We start from the raw sequence: 15046 nt of genomic DNA, 5'->3' as shown, positions 1-15046 counted from the left end.
AACGGTAACATTACAAACATCCGAATAAAAAATATAGTTGTCAGTAAATAAGAACAAAAAAAACTATACTCATCCTTTTCTTTTGGGTGCTAGTACTAGTGTAAGACAAAGATAGTATGATTCTCTCTGTCTATGTTTGAAATGAGACAGTTCTTTGACAAACTAAAGTTGGTCACGCAAATCTTGTCAGTAAATAAAAACAAAAAACTACACTCATCCCCTTCTTCTGGGCGCCAGCACTAGTGCAAGACAAAGACAGTATGACTCTCTCCGTCTACGCCCGAAATGAGACAGTCCCTTGACAAACTATATATTTCATTTAAATATAAACTTAATGCATGAGGCTAATTGCATCTGTGTATTTGTTGTGTTTCCAAGTTGACAGAAATGTCAAGTCGGAAACGCACGTATAGGCAGTATGGCTTAGAGCTTTAGCCTGTCCAGATGAACGAAAAAAAATAAGGAAACGCACGTTTTTTTCGAAGACATCTGTCACGTTTATTCGCGTAAGTATTTACCTAGAATAATTCTGGCTCAGTTTTCGTTATATAGTTAGAAAGAGAACGTTTTAGGTGTGAAGTTAGGCATGTATCGAAAACTCACGTTAAAACGTTTGTGACTCATGGTGCCAGTTGATTTTTTTAGTTTTTTACGTGACCGGTAGAGGCACTGTACAATTACTCCATACATTTTCCTTAACTTTCTCACTTTCGACTGTCATTTACGGAACTCATGGTAGCTGTACAGAACTAGGTTTCGACAAAAACAGGACCAATCTGTATGTATACCTACTTTCCATCAAAAAAAAAATTTTGAAAATCGGTCGAGAAATAATTATGTCGGAGTTATGGAGTAACAAACATTAAAAAAACCGAATCGAGAACCTCCTTTTGAAATCTTGTAGTCGGTTAGAAATAAGAGTTTGTCAAAATTTTCATCCTAAACGATATTGCCTAAAAATGGTCAATAAGAAGGCGTGCGCTTCTCCTAAGGGTTGGCAGTATTCAGCAATTTTATGGTTTTATTTCTTCGGGCCCTTCATCAAAAAACTATTTGCTAAATGGAAAGTGCCGATTTGACTTCCAGGGCGGGTCTCTCACAAAATGTAAAGGTCAAGTTTAGTAGACCGTGTGAATGGTGTGATCTATTTTACCAACCTAATCTCGTGCACAAGATAATGTAAAGTACCTTTATATTGTTTTTCTTTTGTAAATTTGATCATTCGTTTTTACGATTAAGTTACCTTCCAATAAATATGTAGGTAAAAAAGACTATCAAAATGGATGTGCTCCGTTGACGCTCAAATTATTACGCATTAAAATTATTAACTTATAATATAATTAACTTATGTTTGCGTAATTTGCGTTACAAGTTTTTTGTGTGTGATAATTATAGACTTTAAACGAAATAAATGACCAAGGCCTCCAGTCAGGCCAGGGGGCGCCACGAGCCTTCGGAAATTGTCATACACTTGGAAATGAGGGCTAACGCGTATGAATTCGCCGCTAGGGGCGCTAGTGTAGATGGTGGTCTTTTCCATAGTTCGAAATGTCAAATGTCACTTGCCACTTCAATGACTGACAGCTGTTCTTTAGTCTTTTGGACCACCATCAACAGAGGCGCCAACTGGTGAGCAAAAAAACGATAGCCCTCATTTCGACCCATGCCATCGAGCCCGCCCGAGCCCAGGTGGCCGAGTGGTTCAGGAATCTGCCGCGTAAACGGAGGATGCACTGGAGGCCTTGGTCTTTTTTTCTTTGTATATGACATATCTTTCATTTACATATTGAATAGTAGTGTGTCTACTTGTAAAAAATCACAAATTAAAATATTTTCATAGAAACTATGAGTAAATTAATTTGTTAGGTTAATGTCTTAGAATTATTAATATACTTGTTAGAGAATTAGGTATAAATCTGTGCATAATTTCATTAAATAATACCATAAAATTGCCTATTTTGAGTTTTAGGAAACTGATTTGTAGCAATTGTATTTTTTCTATACGGGGTGATTTAGAAGACGTGTGCAGGATCAACACTGCGTATTTTGTAAATTACAAGCAACTGTTTCGTATCAGTATTAGTGAGATTAACGTACCTACATTTTTAAGTTGCGTTGAAAAAAGTCATTAATTTATTTACGATACGCATGGTCGTAATAAGTACTAAACTACCGATATTCTGTCAAATTGAGTGTCATCATCATCATCATCATTCATCACTGTCATCACCAGTGTCAGTCTGGTTACTTTTGAAAACTCGTGTCTCACTCAAGTTTGACAGTTTATTTTCTTCATAATCAAAATGCTGTCGCTTAAGTTAAAGAGGTTTTATGTTTATTAATTAGGTGTTGTAGGGTAGGGGTCATAGTATAAACAGGGCAAAGTATGTTATCTTTATACAAACGCACCGCGCGCGACTTGTATGTGTGCGCAATAGTATCTATGCGTCGCCGCACGCACACTCAAACAAAATCTCGACCCGTTTCTCAGTGCGCCAGTCGGGGCTAACACCGCACAAGGTTCGCGCGTCTTGGCTTTTCGGCACCGCTAAATAAATAAAAAATGTGTGATAATCGCAGGAGAACTTATTTCTCAGTATTGTAGGTAGGTATAGTAACTAAGTACCTACTTACAGTTTATCTAATATTCCAAATGCGATAGGCGAAGTGCTTCCACTGGGCCTTTCAGATCATAATACAGGCCAATTACTTAGTATACCAAACTTAGATAAACTTTATTCCCCTACTTACGTTTACGTAATGAAAAGAGACTTCAGCCAAGAAAATGTTGAAAAGTTTTGTAATTGCTTAATAAATCTTTCATGGAGTGAAGTTTACGAGGAACCCGATGCCAATATAGCTTTTAACACTTTTCACGAGATGTATACTTTACTATTTAACCTGTGCTTTCCAAAATTCAAAGTCAGAGTTAAAAAATCAAACAAAAATACAAAGTGGATCACGAAAGGTTTGAGAAATGCCTTAAAAACTAAACGACACTTGAGATACCTGTATTACAAAAACAAAACTCCTGAAGATAGAGCAAACTATAACAAATATAATAAAATATTTAAAAAAATGCATGCATACATCTAGGCAAATATCAAACAGAAATTATATAAATAATGCTAAAACTATATTTGCAAAAATAATAGAAAAAGCAATGTTACTAGACTAATGAGCTTCTTAAACAAATGTAACATAATATGTGACCAACAACATGGCTTCCAAAAATGAAAGAAAAATATTTCAAAGGCTAGTTGGGACATAATTAAATTGGATACAAAGCAGAGTGATAGTTTTAAAACAAGAAAGATTAATGAAATGAATTATAATAACAAAATAATCAATAAGCCAGAAGATATTGCAAACGCATTCAATGACTACTTCATTAGTATAACTCATAAAAACGCCAACTCTGACATAAACTTAAGGCAATATAACCACGCCCTAAAACATAACAATTCAAATATGTTTCTCTCTCCTACTGATTCAACAGAGGTAGCCAAAATGATAAGAAAACTTAAGAATACTCAATCTGTGGGCTACGATGAGATTACGACAAAAATAACTAAGTTAACAGCTGATATTATTGCTCCAATACTTTCTCATTTAATAAATCTAATGTTTGAGCAAGGCATATTCCCTGAAGTGCCAAAAGTGTCTATTGTAAAGCCTATTTTTAAAGCAGGGGAAAAAATACAACCAGGTAACTATAGACCAATTACTCTTATACCTATATTTGCAAAAATAATAGAAAAAGCTATGTTTACTAGACTAATGAGCTTCTTAAACAAATGTAACATAATATGTGACCAACAACATGGCTTCCAAAAATGAAAGAAAAATATTTCAAAGGCTAGTTGGGACATAATTAAATTGGATACAAAACAGAGTGATAGTTTTAAAACAAGAAAGATTAATGAAATTAATTATAATAACAAAATAATCAATAAGCCAGAAGATATTGCAAACGCATTCAATGACTACTTCATTAGTATAACTCATAAAAACGCCAACTCTGACATAAACTTAAGGCAATATAACCACGCCCTAATACATAACAATTCAAATATGTTTCTCTCTCCTACTGATTCAACAGAGGTAGCCAAAATCATAAGAAAACTTAAGAATACTCAATCTGTGGGCTACGATGAGATTACGACAAAAATAACTAAGTTAACAGCTGATATTATTGCTCCAATACTTTCTCATTTAATAAATCTAATGTTTGAGCAAGGCATATTCCCTGAAGTGCCAAAAGTGTCTATTGTAAAGCCTATTTTTAAAGCAGGGGAAAAAATACAACCAGGTAACTATAGACCAATTACTCTTATACCTATATTTGCAAAAATAATAGAAAAAGCAATGTTACTAGACTAATGAGCTTCTTAAACAAATGTAACATAATATGTGACCAACAACATGGCTTCCAAAAATGAAAGAAAAATATTTCAAAGGCTAGTTGGGACATAATTAAATTGGATACAAAACAGAGTGATAGTTTTAAAACAAGAAAGATTAATGAAATTAATTATAATAACAAAATAATCAATAAGCCAGAAGATATTGCAAACGCATTCAATGACTACTTCATTAGTATAACTCATAAAAACGCCAACTCTGACATAAACTTAAGGCAATATAACCACGCCCTAAAACATAACAATTCAAATATGTTTCTCTCTCCTACTGATTCAACAGAGGTAGCCAAAATCATAAGAAAACTTAAGAATACTCAATCTGTGGGCTACGATGAGATTACGACAAAAATAACTAAGTTAACAGCTGATATTATTGCTCCAATACTTTCTCATTTAATAAATCTAATGTTTGAGCAAGGCATATTCTCTGAAGTGCCAAAAGTGTCTATTGTAAAGCCTATTTTTAAAGCAGGGGAAAAAATACAACCAGGTAACTATAGACCAATTACTCTTATACCTATATTTGCAAAAATAATAGACAAAGCTATGTTTACTAGACTAATGAGCTTCTTAAACAAATGTAACATAATATGTGACCAACAACATGGCTTCCAAAAATGAAAGTCTACAACTTTAGCTAACTTAATTAAAAAAATTGTGGATTATGTAGATAAAGGAGACAATACAGTTGCAGTATTTTTTGATATGAGCAAGGCGTTTGACCATGTCTCTCATAAACTTCTATTGTACAAATGCGAAAAATATGGCATAAGAGGCTTGGTCTACTCATGGCTAGAGAGTTACTTAAGCAATCGATATCAAACAGTTGAAATAACAGATCTAGACACTGATAATATTCAAAAGCAGTACAGATCAGACACAAAAAAACAACAAAGTAGGAGTACCTCAAGGAACCATTTTAGGACCCTTGTTATTCCTGTTATATATTAATGATCTGCCCACGATTACAGAACACGAATGTACACTATTTGCAGACGACATATCAGTTGTAATATCTGATACTTCAACGCGAAATTACAACCAAGTCATTAATGAAACTATCGTTACCATAATGAAATAGTTAAGAGATAACAGCTTACAAGTCAATGTCGAAAAAACCAAATATATCCAATTTATTAATCAACTGGGTAAAAAAGAACAACTTAATTTGACTTATAATGACCAAGCTTTAACAGAATGTGATAGCACTAAGTTTCTAGGTATTGTTCTAGACGACCGTTGCACATGGATGACATGGAGCAGGCATGTTGATAAAGTCTGTACCAGCATTAATAGATTTTCATATGTTTTATTACGCTTATCAAGAATATCTGATAAAAACACTGTCCTAAAAGCATATCACGGATTCGTTGTGTCCAATTTAAGATACGGAATACGAAAAAAAGACCCTTAACGGCATGAAACAGCTGAAGCTTTATGGAAGGGTACTGGAAATGTCCGATGAAGTGAAATATCTAGGTTTAACACTAGATAAAGAACTGAACTGGAAAAAGCATGTCGAAACTACCATAACCAAGGCACTGAGGGTGTTTGGAATGTGTAGAACGGCATATGGCAAAACGTGGGGTTTAAACCCAAAGGTACTGAGATGGATCTATACCATGATAGTAAGACCTATCATTCTGTACGGATGCCTGGCATGGTGGCCAAGGACACTAAAGAGCACATGCAGGGATGCCCTTACGAAAATACAAAGAACGGCGTGCATGGCTATTACTGGCGCGTTTAGAACGACGCCAACAGCGGCGATGGAGGTACTACTAGACCTCCCGCCGCTACACCTAGTGATACAATCTGAGGCGCGGAAATCGTTACACAGGCTGGCTTTGACAGGCCTCTGGAGCGATAGCAAGCCAAAGACTAAACACACAAACATGGAATGTGACAATTTCATGAAAAGGATTACGAATATGGGCTGCGATAAGATGCAACCCAAGTTTGTGTTCCGTAAGAATTTTAATGTTAAAGTTCCAACAAGGGCTGAATGGACCGAAGGTCTTGAAGCACCAATGTCTGATGAAAATGACATCATATGGTACACAGACGGGTCCAAGACAGATTCTGGTACTGGGGCAGGCATTTATGCAAATGACTTTAGTAGTAGCATAAGCATGGGCAATTACGCCACTGTCTTCCAAGCCGAGACATACGCTATAATTGCCTGTGCACATGAGAATATAGTTAGGCAAACCCAAGGGAAGAATATCTATATTCTCAGCGACAGTCAAGCTGCACTCAAAGCGCTTAAGGCGCCTAGAGTGGACTCTAGACTGGTATACAATGGCATCCAAGCTCTGAACAAGCTTGGAAGGCAAAACAAAGTGCAACTGGTGTGGATCCCAGGGCACGAGGGATTCATGGGCAATGAAAATGCCGATGAACTTGCCAGAGCCGGATCTGCAAACAACCTTATAGGTCCGGAACCATTCGTGGGGCTCTCACAGGGAACCATCACAACGGCTATCAAAGACCTTACTAAGACCAAACACCAGGAAGAATGGGACAGTCTGACGGGTCTAAAGCACTCAAAGCTCTTTATACAAGGGGTAGACTCTGGTTGGAGCAAAAAGCTTTGGAAACTTAGCAAACGGCAACTCCAAATAATAACGGGGGTGTTTACTGGCCATTACGGGGTCAAGGGAATCCTGGCCAAGATGGGGCACGCTGACAACACCGATTGTCGTATGTGTGGCGAAGAGGAAGAGACAATAGAACACCTTATGTGTGAATGTCACGCCCTCGCCAGACAAAGAATGAAGGACTTTGGAACAGGCTACCTGCTACCAAAGGAATTCAAAAAGCTACCCATAAGGTCCATCATCCGGCATATGGAGATGGTGGGGAAAGCTCTTGAGTAGCGGACGGATCTTTCCTAGGGGGTAACTGCACAAAAGATCCCTATGGGTCGAAGTGTATCCGTAAGGGCCCCCGAAACTATAAGATAAGATAAGATACGGAATTTTGATTTATGGCAATTCTCCGGATATAGATCGTACCTTTATAGCCCAAAAAAAGTGTATCAGGGCAATGTGTAACACCTCGCGACGGTCATCTTGCAAAAACTTATTTACTGAATTGAAGTTATTAACAGTACACTCACTGTACATATATGAAGTCTGTGTCTTTGTAAAATTGCACCCCGACATGTTTAAAAAAAAGGGGGAAATAACCCACTTCAATACAAGATACCCGAACAGATTAATCCTACCAAAAACTAACACAAAAATGAAAAGTGTCTGCTTTTACGCGATGTGCATTAAAATATTTAATAAACTGCCCGACGACATTAAAGAATTGCCCCTTAACAGATTTAAAAACAAATTGTACGCTTATCTGACCCAACAGTGTTATTACAATTTAAAAGACTTCCTAAATTACGATAATGTACAAACTGATTATTAAAGCAGTAATATTAGATAAAAACTTGTATAATTTAATATTTATTTTATTAGTGACTTGTTGTTTATAATTGAATAATTTGATTGTATATTTGAAAACTTTTGTTTATTCTTTGTGACCTATTTATATTTTAATTCAATTAAACAGTTTTTATTTTAATGTTTCATTCTCCTTTTGTATTGAAATCTTTTTATGAATGTCAGTAATTTTTCAAATATACATAACTGACTATACTGATTATATTATTTTAAATTTCATTTTTAATTTGTAATTCGATTGTGTTGCTTTGTTTCTTTTTATTCTTATTTGTTTACATGTAATTACCGTTAATAATTTAACTGAATATTTAAATAGTAATTATAAGTTCAGATTTAGCTATTAAGGAAATAATTTGCATGACTTATTAAAGTCTTAATGTACGCTCATTTAACCATTGTAACACCACAATTGTACTACATTTAAAGCAAATAAATTACTATTACTATTACTATTACTATAAATCGTAATCCATACTAATATTATAAATGCGAAAGTGTGCCTGTCTGTCTGTCTGTAACCTCTTAGCGATTAAACCGCTGAACGGATTTGGATGAAATTAGGTATGGAGATAGTTTGAGACCCGGGGAAGGACATAGGATAGTTTTTATCCCAGGTATCATCCTTTACGGGTGTGAAAAGGGGGGTGATAGTTTGTATGCAGGTATGATATAAACGAGCTCCACGCGGACAAAGTCGCGGGCAGAAGCTAGTTTAAAATAATACAACACAAGTAAAAAATACAACTTCCCGGCCCTTGCCAATTTCTAAGCACTGAATTAAAATTTTGCTAAAAGTGACAACCCCGAGACAGGCAAGTACGGTAGGCAATTATATCGCGGATTGGGCCGGAGATAGCCCTCTTTCTTTATTCTATGCCATGATTGTAGAGAATTAAATTTATCCTCGTCAAAAAGTAAAAAATCGAATGCAGTTTAATAGGAACTAAATAAAATTCTGCAAAGCTGAAGCATGAACCTACTTTGGAATTTAAAATTTAAACACTTCAATAACATCACTAGACGAAAAACTCCTAAAACGAGTTAAATAATCAAGTTGTATCAATATAAACGATCGAGCTCGGCGAATTCACCGTATTATGACCGCATAAATTTTATAGCCATACGACCTATAAAAAATGGCGAATTATCAAACTGGATCGGAATTACTGACATAAATTGTTACGGTTTTGAGGGGTTAGTGAGAAGTTTAAGGCCGTTCCGTTAGTACAATTCATGAACGTGTATTTCAGCGTTTATTTCCTAAAGAAACGCTACAGAGTATTTTGTCCGCACTGAACTTATTAATCGCATTAACGTTCTCACGTACCTACATAATTTCCTTTATTTACTTTAAATATTATATTATAAAAAATGTAGCTCCTTGCTGTCCTTCTTATTATTGGGGAACACTTTAAATAAGGTTTTCATTGAATATTATTTATCTTTGTATAATTGTGTTGGTTTTTATCGCGATTTTAATGACACATTTCGGATTTTGAAAATAATTAGTACATCACATTAGTTTGTAAAGGACTAACAACACTAGGGTGGTCGAAAAATCTTTTTTTTTAATATTTCGTTGGGCCACCTCCTTATTTTGTTACACCTATTATGTTGATAAAATATGCCAAGTTTTGTAAGTAATTCTATCTCAACTACAAAGGGATGATGAAAAAAAAATCAGAAAAATGTAACGTTCCACGGGAAAAGGTACCTTATGGCGGCTCGCCTTTACGTAGCATAGCAACGCAATAGTATTGGGTTATTTGGGTTTCATACAAAATACAATTTTTCAAAGTCGTTGAGCACCCTTTTGTAGTTTAGATAAAATTACGAAACTTGGCGTAAGTATTTTATCAAAATAGTTGGTGTAACAAAATACGGGCGTGCCGTGTGTTGTCGCCGACCCACCCTATTGAGCACCCGAGCAAGATGGTACTGTTAAGGTTTGTAACCTTTACAGCCTTTTTTTATCAGTAGCTGCCAACAGCCACGTTCTAAATTTAGAATCGTATCGCCCTGTCAAATGCAACGGGGGTGCGTGATCGCCATTCCTGAAGTCATTCTGTATAGATGATTTGTCAATTAGCTAACCTGTGAGTAAAATAAATATATTGAAGATCAATCCTCTATGTTTATCTACCACATCTTCCCTACTAGGCGTATCCCCTTTACATACCGGAGGATGCGAAATTAGCGTGAAGTTCCCCCCAGTTTCTCGCGTTTTAGGTGACGTGAAGAAAGAGGAAATACGCTAAGAAGAACCCCGACCTCATATCGCACGCCAAGCGAAAGAATAAAGAAACGGGGAACACGACAGCACGACAGAATCCGGGTGATACAATTTTTATTATTCAAATTTCATAATCACCTATTCTAGGTGTATACACTAGTTGAAATAGAAAAAAGCTGTGCAAAATATACGTAAAATGGAGTCAAAAATTCAACGGGACGACTGATGTTGAAGATTTCATTATTCAGTATAAAATGGTTTCTTAAGTAAAAAAATATAAAGAGGAAAAAAAATTATACCGTAGCAGCCTATCTCAGTGGACCGGCTCTGCAATTTTACAAAGCTAACTTCAACGCCTTCACATCTTTAGAAGATATTTTTGAAAAGCTCAAAATAGTTATTTTCCCCTCACTAGCTCGGAAAGCCGTCTTTTATCCTTTAAAACAAGCGGGGAAAAACGCATTTTATCCACTAGTGGGGAAAATAATTTGACTTTGGATGGAGCGTGTTAAAGTAGCTTTTGACAGATAATAAAACGTAAAACGCTCATAATAATGGTTCGTTCGATATTAATTATCATTAAATAAATGGTTTGAGAATTTAATAAAAAATACCAAATTTGGCTTTATTTAATGATTTTAACTCATAAACCTTAAACTCCATAAGAAACATTTGTTTTTTTAAATGATGTTGAAAGTAATTCTGAACGCACGAGTTGAGTCGATGCAATTTCAAAACGCATCGTCAGAAATGTCAACATTGTCAACAAATTTTTTCTCACCGGCTCCGACACGTAAAAATGCACAACTTCCAGAGTTTTCTGTTATAATATCGTATTATCGTAAAAAAATTAGTGATTCCAGTGATGAAGATGATCTAACGCCTGTGGATGTTGCACTTTCCTCGCTATAGTGAGGGGAAAACGACACGAGCGAAGCGAGTGGTTCTAAAATAGAATCCTGAGCGTAGCAAGTGTTTCAACACACGAGAAGTAAAATACATTTGCACCCGTGTGTAACACAAAACTTTTCCCCTCACTATAGCGAGGAAAGTGCAACATCCACAGGCGTTAGATCATCTTCATCACTGGAATCACTAATTTTTTACGATATTATAACAAAAAACTCTGGAAATTCTGTATTTTTACGTGAGAAGTTTTTAAGTAAAAATTTTGTTGACAATGTTGACATTTCTGACGTATGAAATGTCAATGATGCGTTTTGAAATTGCATCGACTCAACTTGTGTGAGAGTTGCTTGACGACCGCCATCTTGGCGACGTCGAGTCGGGATTAATTTTTTGTTTTTGCTCATTAACGTTGTTTGAAGTGTAATACTGATAGCTTATTATGCAGTAAACTAATGAAGACGTGTGCGGATAATGAATAATTAATCTAGATACGAGTTTATCCACCGTTTTGGCGTCAACGCCAAGTAGCTCCACGTGGCCCTTGTATAGTCGCTATCGCTATACAAGAGCTCATAATCACAACTACCGAACAACGTCGTGCTCTAAGAGCATTTGGAATTTCTACCTCTAACCGTATCTGGATAGAGCCCTAGAGGCCATAATTGTATTATTTATACTTTTACCGTACACTGGCTGATTTACATGAAGATTGAAGAAATATAACTCGATCCCACGTGGATCCCACTTTGACGTTGGCGAAATCATCGACAGTATCGATGGAGCCATTCTACATAAAGATTGATTGATTGATTGACTCAACTTGTGCGTTCAGAATTATATTTAACATCATTATTAAAAAACAAACGTTTCTTATGGAACTTAAAGGTTTATGACATAAAATCATTAAATAAAGCTAAATTTGGTTTTTTTATTAGATTCTCAAACCATTTGTTTAATGATAAATAATATCAAACGAATCATTATTATGAGCGTTTTACGTTTTGTTATCTGTCAAGCTACTTAAACATGCTTCATCCAAGGTCAAATTACTTTCCCACTAATGGATAAAATGCGTTTTTCCCCGCTTGTTTTAAAGGATAAAAGACAACTTTCCGAGCTAGTGAGGGGAAAAGGAATTTCCATCACGCGTCAATTACGCAAGCGTTTTACTATAGAACACAAGCATCTCATGAATCACCTTTAGTACGCCCTCGATGCTTTGGCTACCAAAGCCACCGGCATTAATGATGCAGCATTTGTCAAACACTTCCAGAGAAATCTCGTAGAAAAATACAAACTATACTTTGCAACAATACAAATGCAAACAAAGGAACAGTTACGAAAAGCGATTTGGCAATATCTAGACATTGTTGAAGCTGATAAATCTCAAAGTGTTTCTCTTTCACTGTCAGCCGCTACCTCTGAACAAAACACAATGCCTGATTTTTCTACGTTAACATTGACGCCATCCCCATATACATCTTCACCATGCGCGTCAACGGCACCAGCGGTAGCATATAATACACCAGTACCGACGCCAACAGCGAGAGTGGCAGTTACTACTGAGAACGTGGTTCCGGACCCAAACAGCACTCCTGTTCGTGGTATTTCAGAGACTCAACCCTACGTCAACCACAATATCGCAGCCAACCACAGTACGGTGGCAGGGGCCAATACCGTCCGTACGGATACGGACAATCCCAAGAGGAGGATTTACACCTCGTCAGCCCAGTAGCAATGAGAACACCCCAAACGACAACCAGCATCGAGGCAACGGAGCTCCGCGCCGCTGAACGTCCTACGCTCCGAGAAACCCAAAGGCAAATCCAGATTAAATGGATACACTTTTATTACCTTTTATTGTAGGACATTTGTTGCATTGATAGACACTGGTGCAGAGACATCGTGCATAAATTTATCAATAGTTTATAAATTAAATATGTAGAGGAGTTTACTTCGGGAGTGGTGGGGCGTGCGGTGTAGAGCGATGAGAAACACGTAGTAATGGCAGATAGCCGTGTCGTGTGTATTTCAGCAGTCGGCGCAAATCCTAAGTCCAATAATGACTAAACTAACGTAATCCCAAGGCCGAACAGCGTCCAAAAGTACAACTGCCGAGCACCGGGGAAAGCGGGATACACTAATTAGGTTTTCCTAGTAATACAGTCGAGATGGCCCACTGAGGTCCGAATGGTACGCAAAGTGTTCACAGTCTTATCAAATATCAAATATCTTTATTTTGCTTAAAATATGGTACAAAAGATGGACTTAGTAACTAAGAAGCACATGCATACTTCACCAGCAACAGCAACACCAAAAAAATCCAAACGCGAGCTATGCTACATGGAATTAATAATGCTAATAAATCTAAATATTATAAAATAAAACTATGAAAACGGATTATATCGCGTATATTGAATTTATAATACATCCCGACGTTTCGAACCCTTTACAGCGTTCGTGGTCAACGGGTGACCCCGAACCCCCCCCCCCGGGGGGGGAGTCACCCGTTGAATCAAATACCCGTATACCCGTTCAATATACGCGATATAATCCGTTTTCATAGTTTTATTTCATGAGTAACTATCGCGGTAACCGAAGACAATACTAAATATTATAATTGTTACATGTCACTTCTTATAATTACAACGTTAAAAACAAATGTCATACTTAATCTAATTACAATTGTCAGAATCTAGCCATATTTGAAATAGTCAAAAAATTCATCAATTGAATAAAAACATTCCTGTATCAACCAACTCTTACGTTTACGCTTAAAAAGACTAAGTGGTAATACTTTCAGATCATCTTGGAGACAGTTATATTGCCATACAATAGGCGCTCTTACCATATAATACTGTCTTCTTAGCAGGTATGACGAGACGATTCGGATATTTTGTATTAAACCGACAAATGTCCCTATACGTAGTAAAAAGTTCCGGATGCACTTTTCATATAGGTACATACTTGGCACAGTCAGAAGTTTCATATTTCTAAATAGAGGTCTGCATGAGGTCATTATATCCACATCACAAATAGCTCTGATGCACTATTTCTGTGCTAACAGTGCTTGGTTTGCGTAAATAGAATTACAATAGTAATATGTTAATAACGTTAGTAAATAACACACTTCTTAAACCGTTAGGAACGATAAATGCGTTTGTGCTTGGGAGCGCTGTTTTTACGTATACATTCCAGGTGTTAGATCTACCACATGACCAGTTCATTTTGGGCAGTGACTTTGGAGAAGATTACATTGCAAACATTAATTACGAAACGAGTCTTGCAGTAAGTATTACTAAATAGATTTTCATCACCACTTTTACGACGGCATCAGGTACAAGAATTTTTCGCAAAAACAAACAGCAAACCGCCAAGCTTAGCGACGGAGTCGCCAAGTGACACGTTTGCCATCAAGAAAATGAATGACATCGACATGTCAAAAAAGTCAAAAGCTGAAGAAAATAATGATGAACCATTGACGGAGAGCTTAGAGCCTCAGGTAGCCGAAGATGGAACTACAAATAAATAGTATTTTATACAATCGTGACATAATAGAGAGCTTTTCAGTCGAGTACCGTGTTTAAGCAACGAAGCTTGCTGAGTTGCTTAAGTTAAGGTACGAGATTGAAAAGCTTGATTATATCACTATTGTATACAATACTTTTTCTACGAGACAAAAAAATAATACTTTCAACTAGTAGAATCATATACTTAGTAAACAAACCAAAAGTATACAGCTAAGATACGCGAGTTGCCGCAGCCCGCGATACCTTCATACTCGTACGCGCCCCGGCCGCGGCGGTCAACGACACCTCCTCGTAACTCATGAGGCCCTGGTACCTGCTCCGCGTTAAATTCAATTTTAAGACAATTAGCCTCATGCATGAAGTTTATATGTTTGTTACTGTTATATCATGTTACAAATGCATTTCCGTTTTTAAATTACCATTTAATTACTTAAAATTATAAATAAAAAGTACAAAAATTTGCCCGCGAAAAGCTAGTGAGCGAAACGCTCG

The 15046-nt window shown here is 36.5% G+C and overlaps 1 long non-coding RNA gene across 1 annotated transcript in view; it reads left to right on the top strand.

Moving 5' to 3' along the window:
- LOC134754504 (uncharacterized) overlaps positions 1-15046 on the top strand; it is a 579708-nt gene that overhangs the window by 316284 nt on the left and 248378 nt on the right. The window lies entirely within an intron of this gene.

Source organism: Cydia strobilella, chromosome Z, assembly GCF_947568885.1.
Source record: "Cydia strobilella chromosome Z, ilCydStro3.1, whole genome shotgun sequence".
In the NCBI taxonomy this organism is placed as follows: domain Eukaryota; kingdom Metazoa; phylum Arthropoda; class Insecta; order Lepidoptera; family Tortricidae; genus Cydia; species Cydia strobilella.
The sequence above is the reverse complement of the archived record's forward strand: the minus strand, read 5'-3'. Positions and strand labels throughout refer to the sequence as shown.